This window comes from Olea europaea, chromosome 22, assembly GCF_002742605.1.
Source record: "Olea europaea var. sylvestris chromosome 22, O_europaea_v1, whole genome shotgun sequence".
In the NCBI taxonomy this organism is placed as follows: Eukaryota; Viridiplantae; Streptophyta; class Magnoliopsida; order Lamiales; family Oleaceae; genus Olea; species Olea europaea.
Genome location: NC_036258.1, coordinates 7,084,619 through 7,095,752, shown reverse-complemented (window position 1 = coordinate 7,095,752; position 11,134 = coordinate 7,084,619). Strand labels below are relative to the sequence as shown.

The window sequence follows — 11,134 nt, the reverse complement described above, 5'->3', positions numbered from 1 at the left end:
AGCAATCCACAAAGGTATGGAGAGGAAGAAGAAAATATCATAATGGTCGAATCTCACTCACAACCTCACATGGCTTCCCTCTCTCTCTCTCTCGGCTACCTTTCTACTCTCAACTCTCCTCTCCATTGCTATAACACACACACACTACAATATATATATAGGTTAGTTTGGGTCACCAAATATGGGCCAAGAGATCTCTAAGTGGGCTACCATATAACCTAAACTAATGGGCCAATTTTATACTCCATATTAATCACTAAATGGTCCAACTAACCAAATAATCGTCCAACCCAAACCCAAGCCATCCAAAAGTGTAGTTCGTCTCCAAGCCGAGCCAAGTCCATGGTGTCGATAAATAATTCGACAACTGTTTTAAATCATCGTCCGGATTATTGGGTATTTAAAAACCCAACAAATTTTAATTTTGTTTGGTTAAACATATTATGAGTTCCAAGTACAATACTACATACAATGTTCAGAGCAGAGTATCATACAAAGATTATAATAATAAGAACCAACCTCCCAACTTCCGTATATCAAATTACACAAAGATAAAATATAGACAAAATTTCATTAATTTTTGAAAGAAGCGTGCATGCACTATGTCTCAGACTAGAAATCAGATAAAAGTGTATTATTTTTCTCCTAACTAGAAAAGAAAAACTTGCTCATCATTAAAAAGTAGTAATTTAGAAGCATTAAGCCTATGTAATACCTTTGTTGATGTGTTAATTTTGTACTGGAGGGAATGAAATATGTAGTGTCCCCTATATGATAAATGTTTGATGGAACAAGAAGAGAAATAATGCGAGAAAAGAAGAACACAAGCAAACATATTTGTTGATTATGCAAAAACCAAACTATTTGGGATAAAAAAATTTGTAAAGTGGAAAAGATGAACATCGATTTAGATTTATAAGAACTGAAAACACTCTCAACATTAAAAAGTTTATTTAAAGACAATCTTTTTAAAACTGTAATCGAAGTAATCATAGATCTAAAATGGTAATCTGAGTGAAAAATTATTGTTAGAGGCAGATCTTGTGCAATAGTTTATATATATATCACCATAATCACATTTCATGTTTTTTCAGCTCTGCTGAATGCTTGGTTATTCAATTGAGTTGAGTTTACTTGTGTCCAACTAAATGGATAAATGGCAACATGCTTAACTCTTATAGTAAATTATTCTTACATGTAATATTTAATATGGCAGATTGGCATTCTTAAATTTTGTTTAATTGATACTACCTCAATTGAACAAGAATCTCATTTTATTGGTTGTAGTGTATGTGTTTTAGCTTTACACTCAATTTCTTTTCCAAGATCTTGCTTGAGAATGCTATGCACCATTGGTGACCTATGGTTGATTTTATTATTAATGTTTTGATCATAACAAACAAATAAATTCTGTTTCTAACAATCAATGAAAAGATATTGCTCGTGACGGAGAGCTTAGTAACACCAAAAGTGTTGTAAGAGTTTGGATTGCACCATAAATCATTCAAATATTGCGAAAAGACATTGCTTATGATAGAGAGCTTGGTAAGAGAGTATGTAGATCATTGGTTTGGATTGAACCTCAACAATTATATCTTTTGCTCTCTCTTCCCTTTTACTTATCACTTTGTTTGAATTTACGTTGATTTTTCAAAAATGTTTTGAAAACCAATTTACTCTCCTCTTAATTAATTATTCTTAGGCTATCAACCAGGACAATGCAGACACTAATCCACGCTATAATGGTTGAATGATTTGAAGTTATACTTAAGAAGGACAATGTAGTGGGATTAGTACTCCCAATTTTTATTTTTTTGAATGTAACAACTCATAATCTCATCAACTCAAATCGCTGTAAACTGTAGAAGACTCAAACCAAGCAAAAATATCACTCCAGACTCTAGTACTCAGCTGGATAAAACTATAAGTTGCAATGACGTCAACTACTATATTCCCTGTGCAAGGAACATAGAAACATTAGCAAAATTTACATATTTGAATACAAAACAAAATATCTAGCAAGATGGATGAATTTGGTAAACAATGAAAATCGGACATGAGGCTTTGCGTGAATCTCAATGAATTGAACTTCACAATCATCAGTTGGAAACCACACCTCTTCGCAAAAATTAAACAATCTCTAACAACGAGTGCATCGGCATTTGTATATATTCTTTCTAATATTATTAAATTGGATGTTTGATAAGTGTTGGAAAATTTTATCGATAATTGTACATATTATATTCATAAAAATCATGTCGTTTATTTGCGTGAAATCGAAACATAATTTCAACTTACTAAAATGGATTTGAGAAGCAAAACAATAATTTACTGAATCTGAACATATCTATATGGATTCATCCATTTCGATTCTTGAACGAAAGTAAATCATTTTTTGGATCGAACCTTGCAACATAAACATGTAAACAATGTTAATCAATTTTTGAAATAAAAGTATAGTAAAAGAAATCAAAAAATGAAACAAAAGAATGCAAGTGATGAGTTTTTTGCCCAGGCAAATGTTGGACGCTTTGTCCTTAAGATGAATTTGCCCCCAATCGATGCTAATGGTTTTTTGGCAATTATCTCCCAAGATACAAGACCACGTCAAGCCAAAAGAGCACTCCAAATGACTTCGACCAACGAAATCGAACGGAATTCTCTCTACCATAACCATGATTTTGATGCAAAATGGAATCACTTCTATAAAGTGTTTATACAATATAACATGAAAGAATAATTTATATGGAATGAAAATAAAAGCCCAAAAGGTCCTATATATAGAAGGTGAAGGGTGGTAGGTGAAAGGACACGCCCAAAATTTTAATTTTCTTCAAATAAGACCGAATTTCTCATTCATATACAAATTGGTCCTCAACCAATTTTCAACAATCCCCAACATTAATGGAAACACCAAATATGCAAAAGATAATGCAGACACTAGTAGAGAGAGCGGAAAACACTGCATCAAGTAAGGTAGCTTCCAACTTTGAACCTTCCTTAGTGAAGTACTATCAAATTTATTAGCTAATTGGTGAACACGATATTCTTGAACCATCAGCCGTTGTAAATCAAGACAATAGTACTCACACGATGTCTCCCATAAACCATTCATGGCTCTCATGACTTGGTTCATTTTGACCCTGAACACATCTTGGTTCTGTAAATGTTTAGAGAACTCAAGTCTTAAATAATTCTCATTGAAGCGACCCCACTTCACACTTACATATGTGACCTCCTATGAAGAGTATTCTACCCTACTCCACTTGACTTAATCAAGATATAGGATTCATTAAAAGTTTATCTTAACCTCCAACCACTCCGCAGTAAGCACTTTGGTATCATAGGAATGAGTTAGGAATTTAGTTTCCTAAGTGATTTACTAATGGATTTCATACATGGTATTCAATATCATTATCAAAGCATTGCAATGCACTCGAACTTTATAAATATTCTCTAATATTTCAATTGTTCTTGTATATCCAAACAACCGTCATGATCAGCTTTCATCCCATTTTATCCACTTTAGGACTTTCATCCCATTTCATTCACTTTAGACTTAGTGTATATCATTGTATCACAATATCCTTCCAATACCATAGAATATCTTGTGAAATTAATCCATAGGTCGCGGTATATTCCAAATACCTAGGATCCTTATCAATGCCACCCAATAATCATAACCTGGATTACTCGTGAATCTACTAAATTTATTCATGGCAAAAGCATTATCCAATGAGCGTAGTTCGTAATATACATTAGAATGTCGATTACTCATGAATATCTCAGTTGTGACATGCTTTCATCCTTATTTGACCAAGTGTAGACTTGTGTCAATAGTGTTTTTCCCGAACTTTCCTCTAATACTTCAAGCTTTTTAAATATTTTCTCAACATAATGAGACTGGAAAAGTACATTTCCTTTTGATGTTTTAGAGATTTTTATCTCTAGTATTACATCTACCACACCCATGTCTTTCATATCGTAATGCTTCGTAAGTATTTACTTAGCGTTTGACACCACTTCATGAATATTTCCCATCAATAACATATCGTCTACATATAGACATACAATCACATGGGCATCTAGTGTATTTTTCACATATACACACTTGTCACATTCTTTTATTTTGAACTCGTTTGACAACATCGTTCTATCAAACTTTTGGTGCCATTGCTTAGGAGCTTGTTTCAATCCATATAAGGACTCAACAAGTTTACAAACTTTATGACTTTCACTTGGAGACACCTTCAGGTTGCTCCAGGTATATCTCTTCTTCTAACTCACCATTTAGGAATCCTGTTTTCATATCCATTTGGTGAATCTCAAGGTTTATATATTGCCGCAATTGCAATTAGTGACCTTATCGAAGTTATTCTAGTCACAGGCGAGTAGGTAAAGAAGTCAAATCCTTCTTCTTTCCTATATCCTTTGGCAACCAATTTAGCCTTATATTTTTCAATGGATCCATCCGATTTTAATCCATTTACACTCTAAAGGCTTATTTCCGGGAGGTATATCAACCGATTCCCATGTATGAATTTGTATTATGGAATCTATCTCAATATTGATATCCTTCCAATGCGGTGCTTTCGGAATAGACATTGCTTCTTCAGAAGTCTTTGGGTCATTTTCTACCATATATGTTAGAAAATTCAAACCAAACGAAGTGGACATTCTAGCCCTCTTACTACGCCTTGGTTTTTCCTCATTTGAAGATCCATTTGTAGTTTCATATGTTCTTTTATTCAAACTCACATTTTCCTTGTCTTTGCAAGGAACACATTCTCAAAAAACATCGCATTCTTTTACTCAATTATGGTACCCTCAAGTACATCTGATTTGTGCACAAGGAAACGATATGCACTATTATTATTAGTGTATTCAATAAATATGCAATCAATCGTTTTAGGATCAATCTTTATTTGTTTAGGCTTAGGAAACTCAACATTTGCCTAACACCCCCACACTTTTAAGTGTTGGTGAGAAGGAGGATGACATTTTCATAACTCATATGGTGTGTCTTCCATTTTCTTGAAAGGTACAGGAAAGTGTAACTTTAAACTAAGTTACCCCCACAATACCTAAATTAGGGTTGTAGATCCAAGTAGTAGCGTTGTACCTACACGATTTGAAGTTTTCACATAAGTTCTCAAGCATTTATGATAACCTCTACATTTTTGGATGATTCTTAAACTTAGAGTTTATAAACTCTTTCATAGTTCAATCCATTTATCACTTAGATAATATTCGTACCGGATGCTTGGTGAAAGTCTAAGTACGTTCAAAATAGTGGTCGTTGCTTCACATGAATGAAAAATCATTTTTCATTTGAAATTGTACTCAATCTTTAAGGTCGTCACTAGATCAACAACATTTTTCCAAGCATAAACCAACTAATTGGTTCCACGATTGAAGTCAAATTCAACAATGAAGAAGATTAAGTATCTTCAACCATGTTCACATTTGTATCATTTCACAAATAATATTATTCACATCAAATAATAAGATACATTTCACCTTATTCACTATATTTACATTTGAATGAATTAATCAATCATCAGTTGAGAAGTTGTGTTTACAAACAACACAACCTTACAAGAGGACACACGTCTTAAAATTATTCGTAGAATATTTCATAATATTCTTCGCAATTTTTGCATAACATAGTTTTTATCTTTTACAAATGAATGTCATTTTACAATCATTATTTTTAATGATTTCCGACACCACCGCCAACTATAGACACCATTTGTGCTCTATAAAATATTTTCATATCCAAATAATTGGGCAAGCAATTTCCATCTTAAAATGATTAGGACAAAACCACATTTTGTCCCTCTTATGCAATTATAATTTTGCATGAGTCATCTCATTTAATTTCATAGAATTAATTGAGGCTATCATCATTAATCAAGGTTTGTATAATTTTCGAACAAAAATCCATGGACATATACTGAATTTACAACTTCATACCATATATGCCACGTACTGGATTGACACATATCGTATATGTGACTTATCGTATATGCCGCTTATCATATTTACAGCCTACCGTATTTGCTACTTATAGTATTTGCAGCCTATTGTATATTGCTGCTTACCGTATATGCAGCTTACTATGTATTCATATATCGAATTTGCACATACTGGCCAAAATGGTCTATCCGAAATCCAAGGTCTTGTATGAATTTACCAAATAAATTCACTATTTGAAATTCATGTTTATACAAATGACATTATAATGTCACATTCAATATCCGATTTTGTACTTTATTCCAATCAAAAGCCACCACAAACTATTTTTCATTGCATTTAAAATGAAAAGTTACACGTATTCCATAATTTCAATACTAATGGACAGACTTTAATCTCCAACATAAATTGCATTAAACATATATTTAATGAATCTTTATATCACATGCAATAATTTAGAGTCCCTACCACTTCCAAATGTATTCATAGACATTCGTTTCCAATTTTTCGGTTATGAACATAAAGACAATATGGAAATTCCATGGCCGTTACAGAAACTTAAAATGAACAGAAACACTCTTTCATTTAAACAATAATTATGACCATTTCAAGTAAAAGCATTCCGAAAAATTATTCTAGGTTTCACATATCCAATATATGCCATTGCAAACATGATGGTTCGACAAATGAGAAATAATTTATATATCCAGAGCATATACATGCGGTAATTTGTCTTTCCATTTTAACCATGAATATACAATATACACCTAAATGGCCATTAAGAGATTCACTGAACCGCATGCACTTTTCCAAGAATTAATCAACTTCAAGTTTTGACTAATTACATGAAGACATTGGCAGCCATGCATTTAATATATGTTGGCCACCATTAGACCATTCAATTTCAGTAACTTACATATTAATACAATTCTCTAATGGCATTCATTCTCAAAGAAATCGACAACCCAGAGGATGCAACCAGTTTTCATTTATTCGAAAAAGTAAATGAATTTACCAACTTTCCATATGCACGCAACGGTTGGAAAATACGCTATAAAAATCACAGCCATAACTTTTGCATCTAAAATGAAAAGTCACATGCATTTATCCAACTTCATCATATTACAATCACTATATTAAAAGGTGCCAATAGAAGAAATTGGCAAATGAAACTGTGAAAAAAGACAGATTAACCAGTGACTGAATTTTATCTATTATCCACCATTCCTTGACCACAATAAAAACTTGAAAGATATATGTTTCTAGCAAATGAAATTATATACTATCAATATTAAAAGTTGCCAGCAAAATTACTAACTTTTAAAATTGGAACGTTTGGGAATATTCTGAATTCACATAGAATGTAAAACCCACTTCTGCTATAATTACTGCAAATGTTTCCATTATTCCAATTCTTTAAATAGGCTAAATTTTCCATACTCCTGCAAAGACTTTAACTTGGCAATGGAATGCAGAATAATCAGTTTTGGACATAACCCAATTTTAACATATAAATAAACATGTTTCCTCAATTGGGCAATACATATGGCAAATTCTACATAGAATATAAAATGCACAACAAGCACCGGAATTCATCGTAAGATTGTTGGTAAATTTTACCGATAATTGTGCATATTATATTCACAAAAATCATGCATTTTATTTGCGTGAAATCGAAACCTAATTTCGACTTACTGGAATGGATTTGAGAAGCAAAACAATAATTTACCGAATCTGAACGTATCAATATGGATTCAGTCCTTTCGATTTTTGAACGAAAGTAAATCATTCTTTGGATCGAACCTTGCAACATAAACATGTAATCAATGTTAATCAGTTTCTGAAATAAAAGTATAATAAAAGAAATCAAAAAATGAAACAAGAGAATGCAAGTGATGAATTTTTGGCAGAGGCAAGTGTTGGACACTTTGTCCCTAAAGTGAATTTACCCCGCATCGGTACTAATGGTTTTTCGACAATCATCTCCCAAAATACAAAGACCAAGTCAAGTCATAGGAGCACTCCAAATGACTTTGACCACGAACTCAAACGGAATTCCCTCTCTATAATGACCATGATTTTGATACAAATTAGAATCACTTCTGTAAAGTGTTTTATGCAACATGACATGAAAGAATGATTTATATGGAATGAAAATAAAAGTCCAAATGGTCTTATATATGGAAGTTGAAGGGTGGTCGATGAAAGGACACACCCTAAATTTTAATTTCCTTCAAATAGGACCAAATTTCTCATTCATATACAGATTGGTCCTCAACCAATTTCCAACAATAAATAGCTTCCAAAAGAGACATGTGAACCATAACTATGGCTTAGGTATCGAACTAAGTGTAAACTAGTGGTATTTTAGCTGGTGCAGATGCTTCCTGCTCTATGAGAGTGATTCCCACATTGCTTAAATACAGGATAGATGATGGGTTTCTATAGGATTGGATAGGACATATTGCAGAACTATAATCGTCTCAGGCACGGCAAATGACAGGACATATTGTAGAACTAAAATTCTTTTAATCACTTCAAAAAAACCGACTTCAATTGGCTGGTTTCAAGATCAGAAACACACACGTCAAATTATCATCAATGCTCATAATTGCACCAGCGTTATCGAATTTCACCACAAAAGTTGGAAGCAGAAAATATTGTAACTAGCTATCAGTCAGCAAAAAATTCAAATCCATTTCCCACGACATACAAGGTCTTAATCATGCTTCATTAGGAATTCAGTTATCTTATCTGAACCAAAAGTGTACGAGTCCCCATTATCGCTCATCCTCCAACCTTTCTCTTTGCTAGGATCTAAGGAAAGTAAGTCACAAAGCAAGCCAAAGTGGGGAACATCAGTTGGACGAGGCAAATTCGTTATTTAATCCAAGTGATGTAGATCAAGAGAAAGACCACCATACATGCAGAGTATTTTATCATAAATAAGAACAGCAACCGGAAGGCATTTAAAACAATCAATAAAGGCTTTCCAGAGTTTCACGTTGTAGCGACTTTTACATTCATCATAAAATCCATATATCCTAGAAATATAAGCTCTCTCATATTTCCTCTCAAAAGAAAGAAATTTTCGGGATATTTAATTTTATAGGCAAAAAGAAGGCATATTGTTTCTATACTCTGTATGCCATAGTCCACATATCCCCCTAAGAACAAATAATTGGCCTCCGGAGGGAATTCCCCAACTTCAGAAGCCTTAAAAGATCTCCATACTGACCGTGAATGTTTCCACAAATCTTTATGGGAGCTTCAAGCTCAAAGTTAGGCTGTGAAAGAAAGATTTCACATGAGGCAGTGCAGAGAGTGCGGATCTCCTTCTCCGACATCTGCACCTGACGCACGGTGCTTGTATGCCGCGACCTCAATAACCGGTTGATGATGTCATCGGGAAAAGCAGGTTGTATCCCCTTTCCTTTTGATGCCATCTCTTGCCCTCTCCATCTTTCTAATCCTAAAAGTCCCTAAAATTCGAACACGGATAACAAACCCGATGAGGCAGAGCAGACTACAAAATACATATTTAATAGTATAATTATGAATAAATAATGACACTAACAATGCAAAAAGGCATTTTCGGAGTTCTTAAATCCAGTGCCCCTCGCGTAGTTCTCTATACCCCCATTTTAGATTGAGGCATTGGTCTCTTCGTTATTTTAAAGCTGTGTGATGTCAATGTTTGGCTCATGTAAATACTCAAATCACTTTGTATCCACACAATTTGATTGTTCTACAAGTATTTATAAACACATCACATTCGTGCGCATGTTCATCATTAGAAGCTGACTTTGTTTCCACTTTTATTTGGTCCTATTTGACGTTTGAATAATATATAATAGCTCCTGTGGGTATTCAAAAAAAATAAAAAAGTGAAAACATGGAGCCCATAACATTGTTGTTAAGCTTCCAAAAATGCTTTTATCTTTGCTCTAGATCAGGTTGATAAATAGTGATGTATTAGTATTATATAAACTGAGGGGAGCAATGAGTTGTTTTATGACACTAAGTTTCTCTACTAACAACCAAATCAACCGACTCAAATCCACAATCAATATAATTCACCTCGGTTATTATTCAATCTTATCCACAAAGGACAAGAAACGGTAATGATTTGTGGCCACAAAGGCAAGGAGGAAACACCACAAAGGTAAGCTATGAAGGAACCACCAATTACACAAAGTAATCTACCAATTTTCGCACTTCAATGGGGCTGTTTTTCACACACTTCAAGGGGCAGCTGAGATTCTCCTTATTTCACACACAAACTACACTAGAAAATGGCTAGGGTTGTAGTCTTATAAATAGTCTAGGTTTAAGCTTTTGATTGGACCAAAATGAAAGGTAAACGGGACAAGAAGTCATCCAAGAGGGAATACGATTGGACCGAGTGGAGCTCATGGACTTAGTTATTGGACTTATTTCATTTATCAGCCAAGGCCTATGAAATACACTATTCCACATTAATATCATAGTCTGAGATTTATTGAGCATTAAAAAACCCAACAAGACATAATATAATAATTTTACATAAAAGTTTAAAGCAAACATATGTTTATGATGGAACTAGAAAATTTTCTAAAACCATAATGACTTCATAAATCCGTCTTAAAATTTTGTTATTTGGTTATATAGCTGACAGATTCATCTGTAAGCAAGAAGCTTGACAAAGAACAAAGAATTGTCACACAGATTAACATTTTGTCTCCAAGCAAATTTACAGTATTGAAATTAGAAGCTTCAAGTTGAGGATTCTGCCCATGAAATGAAGAATCGGGCCCGAATATGAAACTAGAGGATATGGATCTGAAACTTGATTCCCTCGAGTCAGCTAAAGCAACTTCTCGGTCATGTTCACTCCGAAGCACAACTCTCACGAGTATCTTCCAATTCTTGTAGTTGTTAGACATCTCTTATTTCCCGTTTAATCAAAATCTTACAAAAATACAAAAATCTCAAACGATCAAATAAGAGAATTCAGCTTGAGTTATTGAATCTCTAACACGAAATCTACAGAAAAGATCAAAAAGCGATTGTGTGATTTTATACATACAGATACAGTCTTGGCCAACTGTGCTTTATGAATGTGGACAGCTGGACAGTAACATAAACCGTGGTTGAAGATGAGTTTTACATATACTTG

General features: G+C 33.5%; 1 pseudogene; it reads right to left on the bottom strand.

Moving 5' to 3' along the window:
* Positions 1-8,476: 8,476 nt before the first annotated feature.
* Positions 8,477-9,776, bottom strand: LOC111371581 (annotated as a pseudogene).
* Between the last annotated feature and the right edge of the window lie 1,358 nt (positions 9,777-11,134).